At 34.9% G+C, this 14006-nt stretch overlaps 2 protein-coding genes across 5 annotated transcripts in view; one reads left to right on the top strand and one right to left on the bottom strand.

Annotated features, from left to right (window-relative positions):
* LOC150102783 (tubby-related protein 3-like) overlaps positions 1 to 14006 on the top strand; it is a 514140-nt gene that overhangs the window by 207773 nt on the left and 292361 nt on the right. The gene's annotated exons all lie outside the window — the stretch shown is intronic.
* Positions 1 to 14006, bottom strand: part of LOC150102784 (protein king tubby 1-like) — a 393182-nt gene that overhangs the window by 177972 nt on the left and 201204 nt on the right. Inside the window, exon 1 of one of the 3 annotated variants that reach the window (XM_090398895.1) lies at positions 9171 to 9299. The exons of the other annotated variants lie outside the window; for them this stretch is intronic. The gene's annotated coding sequence lies outside the window, so the exon portion shown is untranslated. Of the gene's footprint in view, positions 1 to 9170; positions 9300 to 14006 lie in introns of those variants that run through there. 3 annotated transcript variants of the gene reach the window in all.

The following is a 14006-nucleotide window of genomic DNA, read 5'->3' as shown; positions in this document are numbered from 1 at the left end:
TTAAATAACTGACTTGAAAGACAAGTTCCATCATATACAGAACAGCTACTCAGACTGTAACGGCATTAAAAATAACCTTTTTTGAAAGAGATGCAGCCAATGGAATGAAGTATGTAAATTAAGATGTGCAGAAAGTAAAAGAATTTTCAGGGGATTTGTTAAATAGCGAAACCGACAAATAAGTCAAGATATAAAGTAGATCAGAAATTTCAAAAAAAAAAAAAAATACTGAAATAGTTGAATATTATTCAGGTTACTGGTCTATTCTATGAAATGGAACGAAGAATTAGATCACCAATTGTTTTGCATCTGCCTCAATCGGAACGATGAGGCATTCTTTGTAGTATGTGGGTAAGGTGGTTTTGGGTTAATGTGTTAGGTCGGTTTGGCTTCTACAGCAGAGAGAAAGAACAATTAAAATATATCTTTTGCCGATTTTGGGATACAAAACTAGAAGCAATGGAAATTTGATTATCCGTTCCTTAATATTTTAAGATTAAAGATTTATTGAAATATTTAAAGATTTATTTCAAAATTAATACTTTAAAATGCTTTTCGAACTTCAAACGATTTTTTTTTTATCTTAAACAGTAATTCCATCTCTTCCCTCTTCATTCAGCCTAAAATACTCCCATCAACCTTACAGGCGTTTTAATACTTCGAAATGTTAGCTTAATACTCTAACATTGAAAGGCCTCAATGAATATATTTTTTATTATTTTTGTTGGGATCATCTTACAGTGTTGCTGATTGTGCTTCCTCAGCGAGAGGGCGCAGCACCATGTCCTTCCAGTTCTCTCTGTTGTTGGCTTTCCTTTGTTTCTGCATAGCCACGTGATCTTGTCCAGGATCTCATATCTTCAAGCCATGTCCTTCGTTTTTTGCCTCTTGATCCTTTCCATAATTTTTCCTTCTAAAACTGTTAATATCCTCTGCCCTGCTGAACCTCTCAGTACATGTCCTGCCAATCTCATCTTTCTTTGGATCATTTCCTGTAATAAAGATCTCTGTGTTCTCATTCTCTGTAGGACATCTGTATTTGTCACATGTTCTGTCCATCCATGAGATTTTCAGAGCTCTCTTATAGCATCACGTTTCAAAGGCTTATCTGTTGCCTTACTCTATTCTTGAATACCCAGGTCTAACTTCCATATGTGAAAACTGGCCACACTAATGTTCTTATCATTCTTTTCTTTGTCTCGATACTCACCGAACTTCTGAGTAGATCTTTATTTTTCCAGAATGCATCTTTAGCTATGGCTATTTTTATTTTTATTCCTTTATCTTGCTTTCCATCTGCATTAAAGTAGGTGCCTAAATATTTGTATTCTGATGTATGGTCAATTTTCATATTGTTTATGAATATATCTAGCTCGCATCCGTTTACTTGTGAGATTTTCATAAATTTGGTCTTTTTTGCATTTATATCTAATCCAAATTATCTTCTTCAATTAGTAACTGCAGTAATTTGATTAATTTATTTCTGTTTCCTGCTATTAGAATGGTATCATCAATATATCTAAGATTGTGGTTATAAAAGACTATATTATTACTTTTTTTTATGACGAACCTTGGGAGGAGTCTCAAAAGAATGAGCAGAGGAGAGTCAATTCTTTATCGCCAAGTTTTATGACAGCTGTGATCATGAGCTGTAATAAAATCCTCTCCAAAATGAGCTACGGCAAAAGATACTGTGATTCAGTGAAATAACTCAAATTTACTCTGCAAGAGTGATCTATACCTACATTCACTTAATCCTTATATTTCTACAAATGCAAGGGTTAAATGAACGTAGAAATAAACTAAAAATGAAGAGAAGAAAACATTATAATATACCAGTTCAATAGGTGATCTAGATATTGGGATGGAGAAATTTTTCCAAGTATCTATATAATTCACTTTTTCAGAAATACAAAAACAGAAGTTATGCGAGGATGAAAATGACAGGGAATTTATACGATTAATTTGAAGTTATGTATCTCTCATATTTTATGGGTTTTATAAGAAAAAAAAATCATACATGCACACTCAGATTAAGAAACTATATATAATTAAAATGAAATGTATATATATTTATTGAAAAAAATTACAACGAAGTTAGTATTCTCTTTCCATTTGTTTAACTAAGTTAAATTCTAATTATTATAATTTAAAAGCTTACAAAATGCACATAACTCACTTCTTCACTATATACACAAGAGTCCCTAAGTATTATTTAATAAATTAACCCAGTTTTAAATATTAATATGAAATGCATTATCCTTTGTACAAGCGAACATTGTATTTATTTTTATTATAGAAAGGGTTATAAATTCCAATGATATTCAAAACTAGAACAATATTTCAAGCTGAGACATCAAGATTTCATAAAAAAACTCAGCCTGTTAATAAAGTAGGAGTGCGAGTTATTTGGGCATTTAACTGCAATTGCTGCTAGCTCAGAATAACACTCGAGGGACACTACTCAAATGAAACACTCGGGTTTTATTCTTCTACTCGGCCATTTCCCTAAGGTAAGATTATTTGTCTTACTAAAGCCTTTTTTTAAAGTGCTGAGGAGGCCCTTGAGGAGTACAAAATTTAACTCTGCATTTCTCTTCTGTAATGGCAATACTACTTGGTGTGTTCACCTTTTAATGTGAACGACAATCATTGTGGGAAGTGTTGGGTAGCATTTGAGGAGTAAAAAAAAAAAAGCATCTTATTGTCAGAGTTTTAACGCTAAACAAAAAGAAGGAACCCGTTAAAATAAAAAGATAATTGTGCTTAAAATTCTAATTGCGAGAAACTGGATCGCAAGAAGTAAGATAATGATAAGTAAATGTCGTAATATTTAAGACTTTGACCGACACTTCCATAACTCATTATAAGACGAAAAAATAAAATAAAAGGAAATAATTAAAAAGGGGATAACTTGGATAATAATGTCTAGATTATATTACAATAGAAAGACGGTAACTTATTCAATTATAAGGCCATTCGTTTCACTAATAAGTGATAGTGATGCAATAACTTTGTGGAGAATTTTATTTGTAAAAACCATTAAAATTTTCCACAAACAACATCCGATTATGGAAACTCAAAGATTGTCAACTGAACTAGGATGGCGTCGAGGTTCATTACAAGGTCGTGGTGTAGTACAATAAGTTACTGAGATGATCGACAGTTCCCCTCCCCCATAATAAAACACATCTATCGCTTCAATATGACCCACAAACATACCTGCGTAAAGCTCGAGACCATTTCTGAACATTATCCGGCCCTTCCATGGAAAGCGATTAAAATCCTGGTGGGAAGGAAGGAAAAAAAATTTCTTAGAATACTTTTCGTGTCCTTAAGGTTATCCAAATCAAGAAATCGTATAATACGTACGTTAAAATGAGTACCATGGGGGAGAGGCACATGGACACCACAGCGAATGACGCACGCGTGTGTCTATCAGGACCCACGTGTAAACAAACGACTACCTGCGGGTAGCCATGGTAACTACTCTATTGCTGTAGTAACGAAGGTACTCGATACAGTTAACAGCTGACGTGATACGCATTGAGAAAATGGATAAGTCGCCGAGGAAGATAGAATACGATTGGCCTTGCGTTTAATAACTTAAAACCAAGATAACTATCACTGTACAAGAATGATGTCCAAAATCAATAAGATGGGACTGCTTTGAATAGCAACAAACACGAACGGCAAATAACCTTATTTTAATATTATGAAAGCTAAACTAAACGTCTGTAGAGGGTGAGGAACACTTTCAATAAAGCATCATTTTGACCCTCCCCCAGATGTTTAACAGATATCATGTATAAATAGTATGATTAGAGAAATGTTAATTTCAATGAGATACCTTCGTCAGGTAGACACTTATATTTGAAGTGCTTACTTATACATGTTGTTCGGCCTACATACAGCCACCTGCATGTTGCTGCCATGGCAGAAGTGTGCATACGGCTGGACCCCAGGGGTAACATTGAGTTAGGCAATTCAAAACTAAGTTCTGTAGGTTGTCCTTCGCATGTTTTAAAACAACCAGTCTAATTGCTTAACAGAGGGAGACTTCTTTACCTTCAATACTAATTCAGTGTTTCTGACATACAAAGCTTGAGGGGTCATCTCTCAAGATTTTAGAATGAAGGACCAGTACACCATACTGATGAATGGAGTATAGTGACACTACGGCTACTAGCACAATGGGACTTTAAGTATTAAAAAAAAAAAAACTCTTAGAATCTCCATACTCCAACTTAAGGACCTGCATAACAGAATACTCATATGCTTCATATGTAGTAAAAAATTCGTTTTTAAGTACCAGAAAAAGTGCGATCTAGTGATATTCTACAAAGTGATTATATTCTCAATTCAGCAATGGTTAAGCACTTTCAAGTGCTTTACTGTTTACGGGCATCATCATCACTAACCATGGGCTCACTACCGGTTGGCTTGTGATGCTTCCTTCATTATCTTCTTCCACCTTTCTTTGTCCATTGCACAGTTTCTGTACCCATTCCACACCAGTCATTTATGTCGTCTATCCATTCTCACCGGAACCAGCAATTAATTTGTGTAAAGTGACTAATCTGTCGTCACTGTTATCTGTAATAACAGCGTACAGTTTGTGTCCATTGGAAGACGCACTGCTTCGGATATTCAGATGACATCCACGTAAAGGTAAAATGGCATTTAACACTCAATAAATCGCTGGTTCTGGTGATGAATTTGCATTGATTCATTCTTTCGTTTTCTTTCTAATATTAGGAATTAAGGATTTTGATCTGTGTTCCAACAAGATCAATAAACATTCCTGGGGACTTATCTATAGCACATGAAAACGTTCACAATCAACCATTTTCGGAGTAGAATTCGAACTTTGTTTACTTATTTGCTTATTGAAGCAAGTCGCTAAGCCAGTCAGGCTTCTACCACCACAAAACAAATAAAAAAGTAGGAGAATACTTCGCAATTCACAATTTACTGCTTCGTGCGCTTTTATCCCTAATCACACACACACACAGGGTGGTTCAAAATTCCACGTACAAACTTTGAGGGGAGGTAGAGAACATCAAAATCAACTATATTCACATAGGAAAGCATGACCGGAAACGCTACCGTAAGGCACTAACTGGGACACAAAGATACGGAAATAACACAAGGCAGTAAGTAGTGTAAAGAACTTTGTTAGGCGTAAATGAACAGTTGAATAGTAGTTGGATACATAATATGGTAAACGAGGTGCATGTCTGCCATCTCAGCGTTCGTAAAACGACGCATGTTCTTCGTCGAAAGCTTGAATGAGGAAGCCCCAATTGATCGCCTGGAATGCTCGCGAACAGCGGTCATGTTTTCCCATGTGAAAATGGTTGATTTTGATGTTCTCTACCTCCCCTCAAAGTTTGTACGTGGAATTTTGAACCACCCTGTATATATAAAACAGATATATATATTTCATATATAACTGAATTTAAAATGATTATTGCTAGCGGAGTTTTTCGTGTGTAGTTTGTCTGGAATGCCCTGAACTCAACAGCTTGAGAATTATTTTTCATACAAGAAGAGCAAATTTTTGCTCTGATATACACAAATAATTTTAAATATCAGGTAATTTCTCTGCGCCACTCTACGACGATTAAAAACAAATAATTTGAATCCCAATTTTCAACAAATTTAGAGAGATAAATCCAAGTTTTATCTCTCTTTGATTTCCTTTGGATCTTTTGAAAATGCTTATCTCTTATATATAAACCAAGTGGATATTAAATCCAACATTATTTCAAAGCGGAATACAGAAACTATAAAAGTTTCGTCCGAAATTTGACACAATTTGAACAGCGATCATGTCTCCTATAAGGTCCTGCTAGGGCTACTCGTAAATGCTGCCGAGTGTATTCCCATAAGCTCTCTGGTCAAATTTCTTACGAAACTTTTAAAGTTTTTGTATTCCTCTTTGAAATAATGTTGGATTTAATATCCACTTGGTTTACATAATTTCGCATCGGCGAAATTAAATTTTTGGCTCTTTATTTTAGTAAATGCTTATCTTTGTTCTTAGTATAGATACCCCAGCGATGTAATCTGTTCAATCCTTAAATTTTCAAAGTTTAAAATCTGTTGTTTTGCAACTTCCTTGGTTTCTGTAGATCCACGTTGCCAATTTTCTGTTAAAATATAATTATAAACCGGTTTCTCACCAACACCAGTCGTACGTATTCTGTTATCTATTTCCATATTTGTTATCTTTATTAAAATTTGTCTAATTAATTGCTATTTTATTTGTTATGTCAACCAAACGTCACACTTTTCAGGAAAAGTGGGAGAATTCAAATGCAATTAGCATAAACCTAACCATTGATGTTCCTGTTATGGCAGCCTTTGTTACGTTCTTGTTTCAAATTATCACCTTTTTGTAGTCTCTTCATAACCATTATACATAATTATCTTTAGTCAGTTTTGTTTTGGTGTTAAAATACATTATACAAATTACAATCTTTTGCCAGCATATGATTCTGCACAAGTCTTGTTGTTTTCGAAACTTGAACCTCTTTCTAATCAAGCAATGAAGTTGAAAGAAAAGTCTGAAGTAGTGTGAGTACTAGGACGCAAGACATCGATCGATGTTTGTTTCCTTCCTGCACGGAGCAAGGAAAATAGCTTTACTAGAACGAGATATACGGCAGCATTAGTCGAACATGTTTAAAATAGCTCTGCATTGCCTTGTCGGTATTCAAACCAAGAGTCTATCCATTTAAGTTGTGACGAGGTTCCAAACAAAACAACTTGCCGAAAGGTAACCACATATTGACAAATCCAATTGAAACGGACCTGCGAATTTTTCAATTTTGCATCAGAACTAAGAAGAAATAGTTCACGTATGCTCAAGATAACTTTTCTTGGACACAAGAAAAAAAGCTTTTACAACTTTCTTCATATATTGTATAAGTTTTAGTTTGCAATGCATGAAATGTCTTGCATATTGTTACAGTTCGAACTAATTTAATTATTTTATTATAATCTCCAAATAAATTATATCTATCTTATAAAACTTAACTGACTTTTTTAAATATTTAAGTGATTTTTTATAATTTTAAAACCACATCAAACAAACCTTTAAGTATTTCATATCAATATACTAGAAGTAATTATTACTGTGATTTTAAAATGATTTTGGTTGGTGGCTAATAAATATAATTAGTCCTTTTTAGGACTTCCAGGGTAACAAATGGTAATGCTGTAGTCAATGAAGTTTTAACTGAGGCTCGGCTATTGCCGTTACCCAGCCATGACTAGAGCTTTTTAGCTCAATAACACTCCATCCACACAGATTTTCTTCATTCAGATGACGGGATAAAGAGTCAAGGACTCAGTCCATCGCCCAGTTCTTTTAAGAACTTAAAATGATTTTGTAAATTTTACCCTCACTGTAACCACAACAGATAGCGGGGAATATGAAAAGCATTTTGCTTCACCCTTAAAGACATAAATGTCAATTAAAATGATTTTGATTGGAACGTCGGAAGTCTGTTCTACCACTAAAGAGGGCGCTGTTTAAACTACAGCAAATAAGCATTGTTGAAATGCCGATAACGTGAAACATATTTCATTCTTAAAATTAATGGCTGATGACTAATTTATAAACGTGTATCGTACTTAAAATCATACAACTGTTCATTTAGAACTCGTTACCGGCTCCATTCAGATGTATGTTTAAGTCGCAAGAGAAGAACATGCAATAAGCGGATAAGTGTTATCATCTTAGACAAAAAAAAAAAAAAAAAAAAAAAAAAAACACGATTTCTAAATTTTTATTAATGACTTATACGAGAGGACGTCAATTTTTTTTTAACGGAATCATTGCTACTGAATTTTGACATGAATTTAGGGAAATTTAATACAAAGTAATTCTCAGAATAACTCGGAGGGTGTTCTAATGAATCGTTCTAGTAATGAAAAATGGATTCGAACCTGGTTATTGGCTGATAATGCTAGTGGTTAACAATTTCGGAACAAGCAACTAAGGCTATGAGATCAACGTACTTATTGTGTTCTTCTGGGCTGTCTGCATATTTTGATGAATAAAAAAAAAATTCGAATTTCGGGGAGGAAAAACCCTGCCAACTGTACATGAGACCAGTTAAACCACACTCGAATTTAGGCCTTTCCAGAAGGGCATGTTCAATACTAACAGAGCTGCAGCGGCTCCGTCGATTGAGCAGAAAACAGGGGCATTATCAGAAAAATTCATCTTAAACAGGCCGAAACTGAGTAATTCATCGCTAGAAGGAAGACAGTCAGCATTAGGCAAGTCTTATACAGACTATCACCAGATGTTCTGACAAAATCGATACGCGAATCCAAACATAACATATCATGTATCCTAACTAAGCTTAAAACTACATCATTAATTGTCAGTAACGAACAACAACTGATCAATCACAATACTGCTAACACTATACTATTCATATAAAACCGTACAATAATTATAATTTTTATTCGTGTATACAAATGACCACCAACCCTATTTGTAAGTGACTCCCCCCACCCTCTAACGAAATGTCTAGATTGCTACCCAAGTATCACTATCATTCGATATCGCTCACTTACATGGAAAACATTACATTTAATGGTAAGCTGAGATTTCACAATCTTCCACTTATCAGAAGACTGATTTGTGTGACATATCGTCACTGCTATGGCAGTACAGTTGAAATATTGTACTTTAAAGAAGGAGGGGAGAAAGGAAACATTCAAACTTTCGAATGAAAATCATATACTTCAGGTAGGCAAAGCAACGAATTTAGCATAAAATTATTTAAAAGTTGGACGCCGTGTATTTTTTTTTTTTTTTTGCACGCGCTGTCTTCCAATGCATTTGTGAGAATCTTTTAAGATATCCAAAACTTTAAATCTTCGAATCTATAAACAGCAAAAATTGTTATGCGTTTAAGGTTAGCCGTCTTGAATGAATTTTGAATTATACTGATGAAGAAAATAAACTAAATTTTCAAAATTTGGCCAGGAACACCAGAAACAAGCGTACAAAAATGGGACTAATATAAATAGAGTACAATGGTATTCTTCTTAAACCACGTCTTGTAATTCTTTGTTACATTATACACAAATGGATCGGATTTTGAATAAATATTAAAATTAAACACTTAACAATTTGTACCTACCTATTTTCTAAGCATGATAAATGAGGCGATGCAGAAAACGATCGCGAGCTAATTATAGGATGTATAAGCTCACGGCACACTATGATTACCCAATTGTCATGTCTCTAACGGTCTCTGCTAATGGTGACGATTACTGTCCCATCAAACACAGGTGAATGTATCGGTCAGATAAGAAAGTTCTCCACATTTGACACTACACGATGACTAATCACGCACTTTGGACACACACAAACAAACTGATAAACAGTAACTAAGTTCGGCGTTGTTTCTTATTAAAGATATGAAGTGCAACGCTTGTTATTGCTGCACTTGCAATCGTGGTTAATACTGTGGACGGTTTCACTGCTCAAGTACAAGATTCTAAGGTTTTATTTTAAAATAATTATGTGTACAACTGGTGCTTTCATATGCTTCGAACAGATTATAAAATATTTTTCTTAGGAGAGTTTTAAATCCGTCTGCAGACATACACCTCTAATCCCACGCTTCGTGGGGTCCTTACATGCCGTAGTGTTCCAGTGGCATTTTATTCCTCCCAAAATAGAAAAGCGTTCAATTATCCAAATTGGTTTAATCGCCCTCTATGACAGCTGCATTGTACAGACTGTTATGTGCTACGCCTACGTGTATCCCAGGGAACACTGAGCGACCTCTATTTTTAGTTAATTTATAGTTTTCGCCCTCAGAAAACCGTTTTTCCACTTTGATTGTTGCAAAAAGGTGTGTCGTATTGACACTCACTTCTTAATAGAAGAAATCCATTTTCTCTCCTTTCTTTTCGAAACCTTATTTTTTTTTATATATATATATTTACCTTTGCAGACTTCATCTAATAAAAACTGCCTTAACGATCGATCTGCTTTACATGAAGCCCATTGCATGCGGAAGGGTGTTTTACCTTGCCCTCTTTCTTTAAACCAAGAATATGTCATGAAGACATTAAGTTAATCAAAGACTAGCAGGTAAAAAAAAAATTGAGAAAGGCTGCATTTATCTAAGAGAATAACGTGGAAACAAGTTCGCTGCTTTTGAAGAACTGAGTGCAACTAAAATCAATTCCATGTTCCCAATCATTGCAACAATGCCATGGGCGAAACTGATTAAAATTACTGAATAGAAATCGCTTCTTTCGTCTCTCTAAATTCCTTATAAAGTTACCTGCAGTATCCAGATACATCTAATTATGTTTAGTGCTACATATTAGAAGCTGAATCTCTTCAAAAATGGCAGTTCATGGATATCTAAATCTACAAAGAGGTTTCGAAAAGTACGAAAGTGAATGTCTTTTTTTTTTCTTCCGATCTCAGAAAATATAATGTACGTTATAGCATTGTTATTTTTCGACAAAATCTCCATAGATATGCTTCTGCCATCGTTGGTTGCGACTTTGCATTACCATTTCGTAAGTCTTTATGTTTAGAGCTCTTCAAGAACAGTTTCAACTTCTTGTTGTCCTCTTTAAAATGGCGTCCTTTACAGGATCGAACAACTAGTAGTCAATGAATGTCAGATCCGGGATATAGACAGGATGAGGAAGATCACTGTGGTCAAATGTTGCAATTGCGTACAAACTGATTTTGAAGTCTGGCGTTCTCATGCAGATGAAAGACCTCAAATATTCAGGTTTCTTGTGTACCAAACTCGATATTTCTTAAGTTTCTGCAACGTTTTCGCATATCGCTGTGAATTGACCTTGATTCTATCAAAAACGTCCCCAGACGCAACCTCGTAGTTGCTCCATAACACGGTTTCATCACTCCAGCGCCACTGTGTTCATGTCGACAATATCATCTTTCTTGGGCCCATTTTTAATGCGGATATGAATTCCAATCAGATTCGCATTTTTAGCAGTAAGGAATTCATTTAAAACTCTCCGTTTCTTACGCATATCTACAGTAGGCCGCCATTTTGAGCTACTTGCGTGCTGCTCTCATGTTACCGATCGCAGCGCCACTCACGATGGTGGGTGGAACTAGAGGCTACTACTGTCCAATAACGTGACAGAAAGCTTTACACACGCGAAATGCCTCGCGCTCGAATTGAAAGAAAAAAAACGGAAGAATTATTTTCATACTATCCGTCGTAAAAGAAATCAGAAATAGCAGTCAATTCATACCCAACCATTCCCTAATTACGTTTTAATAGCATCGCATTTTAATTTTTTTTTCTTTTTTTGCTAGACTCTTGTTGTGTTGCATTTACCTGCAAGTAACGCCTTAGGTTCAGTTATTAGTCGCTCAGATTTGTAATTTCAGCTGAAAATACTATTGTTAAGCGCGAGCTTTTATTACTACTTACCCGGAGATGCAGCGACACTCAATTTTTAATGGGGGAAAAACTGATTTAATTTCGTAATTGTCACCATTTACAGATTTCTGACAAGTGTATGATGAGTGCACTTAAAGAATTCCAAGCCTTGTTTTCATTTATGAAAGAATTACAACAGAAGTGTCAATCAGCACGTGTATTAAGCGTCACTTGACAGTCTGAAATATAAGATTCTGACCTTACATTAAACGTTGTATTCTTATAGGAGAAATTATTTAACCCACAATTATTTTATATGCGAGGGAGGGTTACTTTACTGGCCCTTAAACAAGGGTTAGTTTGGTTTTGTATTTCCGCCGATAGCACTAATGCTATGCCGTCAGTATGTCACTTAATTGGGTTGTTTTCTAGCCAGCTTCCCTGTTTTGTGAAAACGGTGAAAATTTTAAGTGGGAGGTGTTGCATACACAAAATAATAAAAAAAATTATTTTTTTCCTAATCAGTAACCAATTTATTAATAAAATTTACATATTAAAAAATTGCTTTTTTTTTTAAATATTTCACCCTCACCACGAACACACACCAACAATAAAAGTTTTGTACACCGAAATAACGCGCGCAAACATACAATTTATCTGTAGCGACACTGCGCATTGAGCAGTGTCAGTTTCGACATTGCAACACTGTGTTAGTTCGCAGTGCATTTGTTTCGTGTAACGATAATTGGGAAAATATAATTCTTTTCATATTTTCAACAGTGACACTCGTCATAATTCAGCCTTGTTTCTATAATAAATAAATAATTATATGTTATTTTAACAGAATAAAACAAGATTTACAAAAAAATAGTTCACCACGAATACGCACCCACTAATAAAAGTTTCGTATCTCACAGAAATAACGCGCGCAATCATACAATTTATCTGTAGCGACACTGCGCATTGAGCAGTGTCAGTTTCGACATTGCAACACTGTGTTAGTTCGCAGTGCATTTGTTTCGTGTAACGATAATTGGGAAAATATAATTCTTTTCATATTTTCAACAGTGACACTCGTCATAATTCAGCCTTGTTTCTATAATAAATAAATAATTATATGTTATTTTAACAGAATAAAACAAGATTTACAAAAAAATAGTTCACCACGAATACGCACCCACTAATAAAAGTTTCGTATCTCACAGAAATAACGCGCGCAATCATACAATTTATCTGTAGCGACACTGCTCGTTGAGCAGTGTCGGATTCACTTGTTACGCGCTATGACAAGCGCAAACGAATATCGGCGAGACCAGCTGCTATTGGCCTAACGTGATAATTCCGCCCCTGCGTTAGATCGCAGTGCATTTGTTTCGTATTCTAAAGCGTTAACGGAACAATTCCAATTATTAACTATTCAATGTCGAAACATAAGCTGTAACCTTTAACATGTTGTTTTGCATTTATATAATGTTGTAAGCATTGCTTTTATTTATAAACACAAACAAAATTTAATTCTTTCGTTTTTTCCTTGGGGGGTGCTGCAATGCTTATGTGCAAGCCGCCACTGGTAAAAACAGAAGTTTCTGGGAGAGAAAACTTGCGATAACTCTGCCTTTTTGCATCGAATTCTGGATTCTAACCCCCCTCCCCCATCGAAAAGTTAAATATCCAGAAGTCCTAGCGACAGAACTCAAGGAAGAATATAATATTACTTCTTTGCAGATATTAATATTTTGCCTAAGAGTGAAAATGGAAGAAATAACTGCACAAACACTACTATATATATATTTTTTTAAAGATCAAATCTGTCTTTGATTCCGTCTCCGGCACGTTTTACATTTTAACACGAGCAACCACATGAAATTCAACTCAGAGTTCCATCATCCCCTGGGACACATCAGCATACATTGTATTCCATTTCGCGGATAAAAGCGGAAAGTCAATACTTCCAAACTATGCTGCGGCTGGTACATATTACTACCAGAACGTAAAGCCAGTTTGACAGACTTTTATAGCATTTCTTTCTTACAGCTGCATAAAGAGACACATGTATGTTGTTGCAATGCAAGGAAGACGCAAAGAGATGTCAAATGGTAATTCGGTCATCTGTCAACGATCAGAAAAATTTTACACCAAGAAAAAACGTAGCCAGAAGAGAAACCACAAGCAATGTCCGTTGTCGACATTCATGACAGGAATTATATTGACAAAATTGTGAATTTTACAGTTTTTTTTTTTTTTTTTCTGCATGTAGGAATCGCAGTAGGTCTACATTAGAATTTCATGTGACTAAGATTTATTAACTTCAAATGGATGAAGCAAACTCGTAAAACTTTAGCCTTCTTTCTTTTACATTTGGGTAAAGAAAAAAAAAGACAAGAAAAGGGAACTGAACGAGTACCATCAAAGGTCATCTGTCTATTCTTAGAGGAGTTTTTATATTCAGAAGGGGAAAAAAAAACGCGTGAGACATCTTTGGCTAGAAAATCCAAATACAATCTCATACAACCTCATTGAATTCAACTTTGTTTAATCTACCGATTCTCAATCTTTTCATCATCGGAGTGTTTTTACTTCGTTTTTTTT

The sequence above is a fragment of the Typopeltis vanoorti genome, chromosome 10 (genome assembly GCF_054136105.1).
Source record: "Typopeltis vanoorti isolate ZY-2024b chromosome 10, IOZ_Tvanoo_1.0, whole genome shotgun sequence".
Taxonomy (NCBI): Eukaryota; Metazoa; Arthropoda; class Arachnida; order Uropygi; family Thelyphonidae; genus Typopeltis; species Typopeltis vanoorti.
The sequence above is the reverse complement of the archived record's forward strand: the minus strand, read 5'-3'. Positions and strand labels throughout refer to the sequence as shown.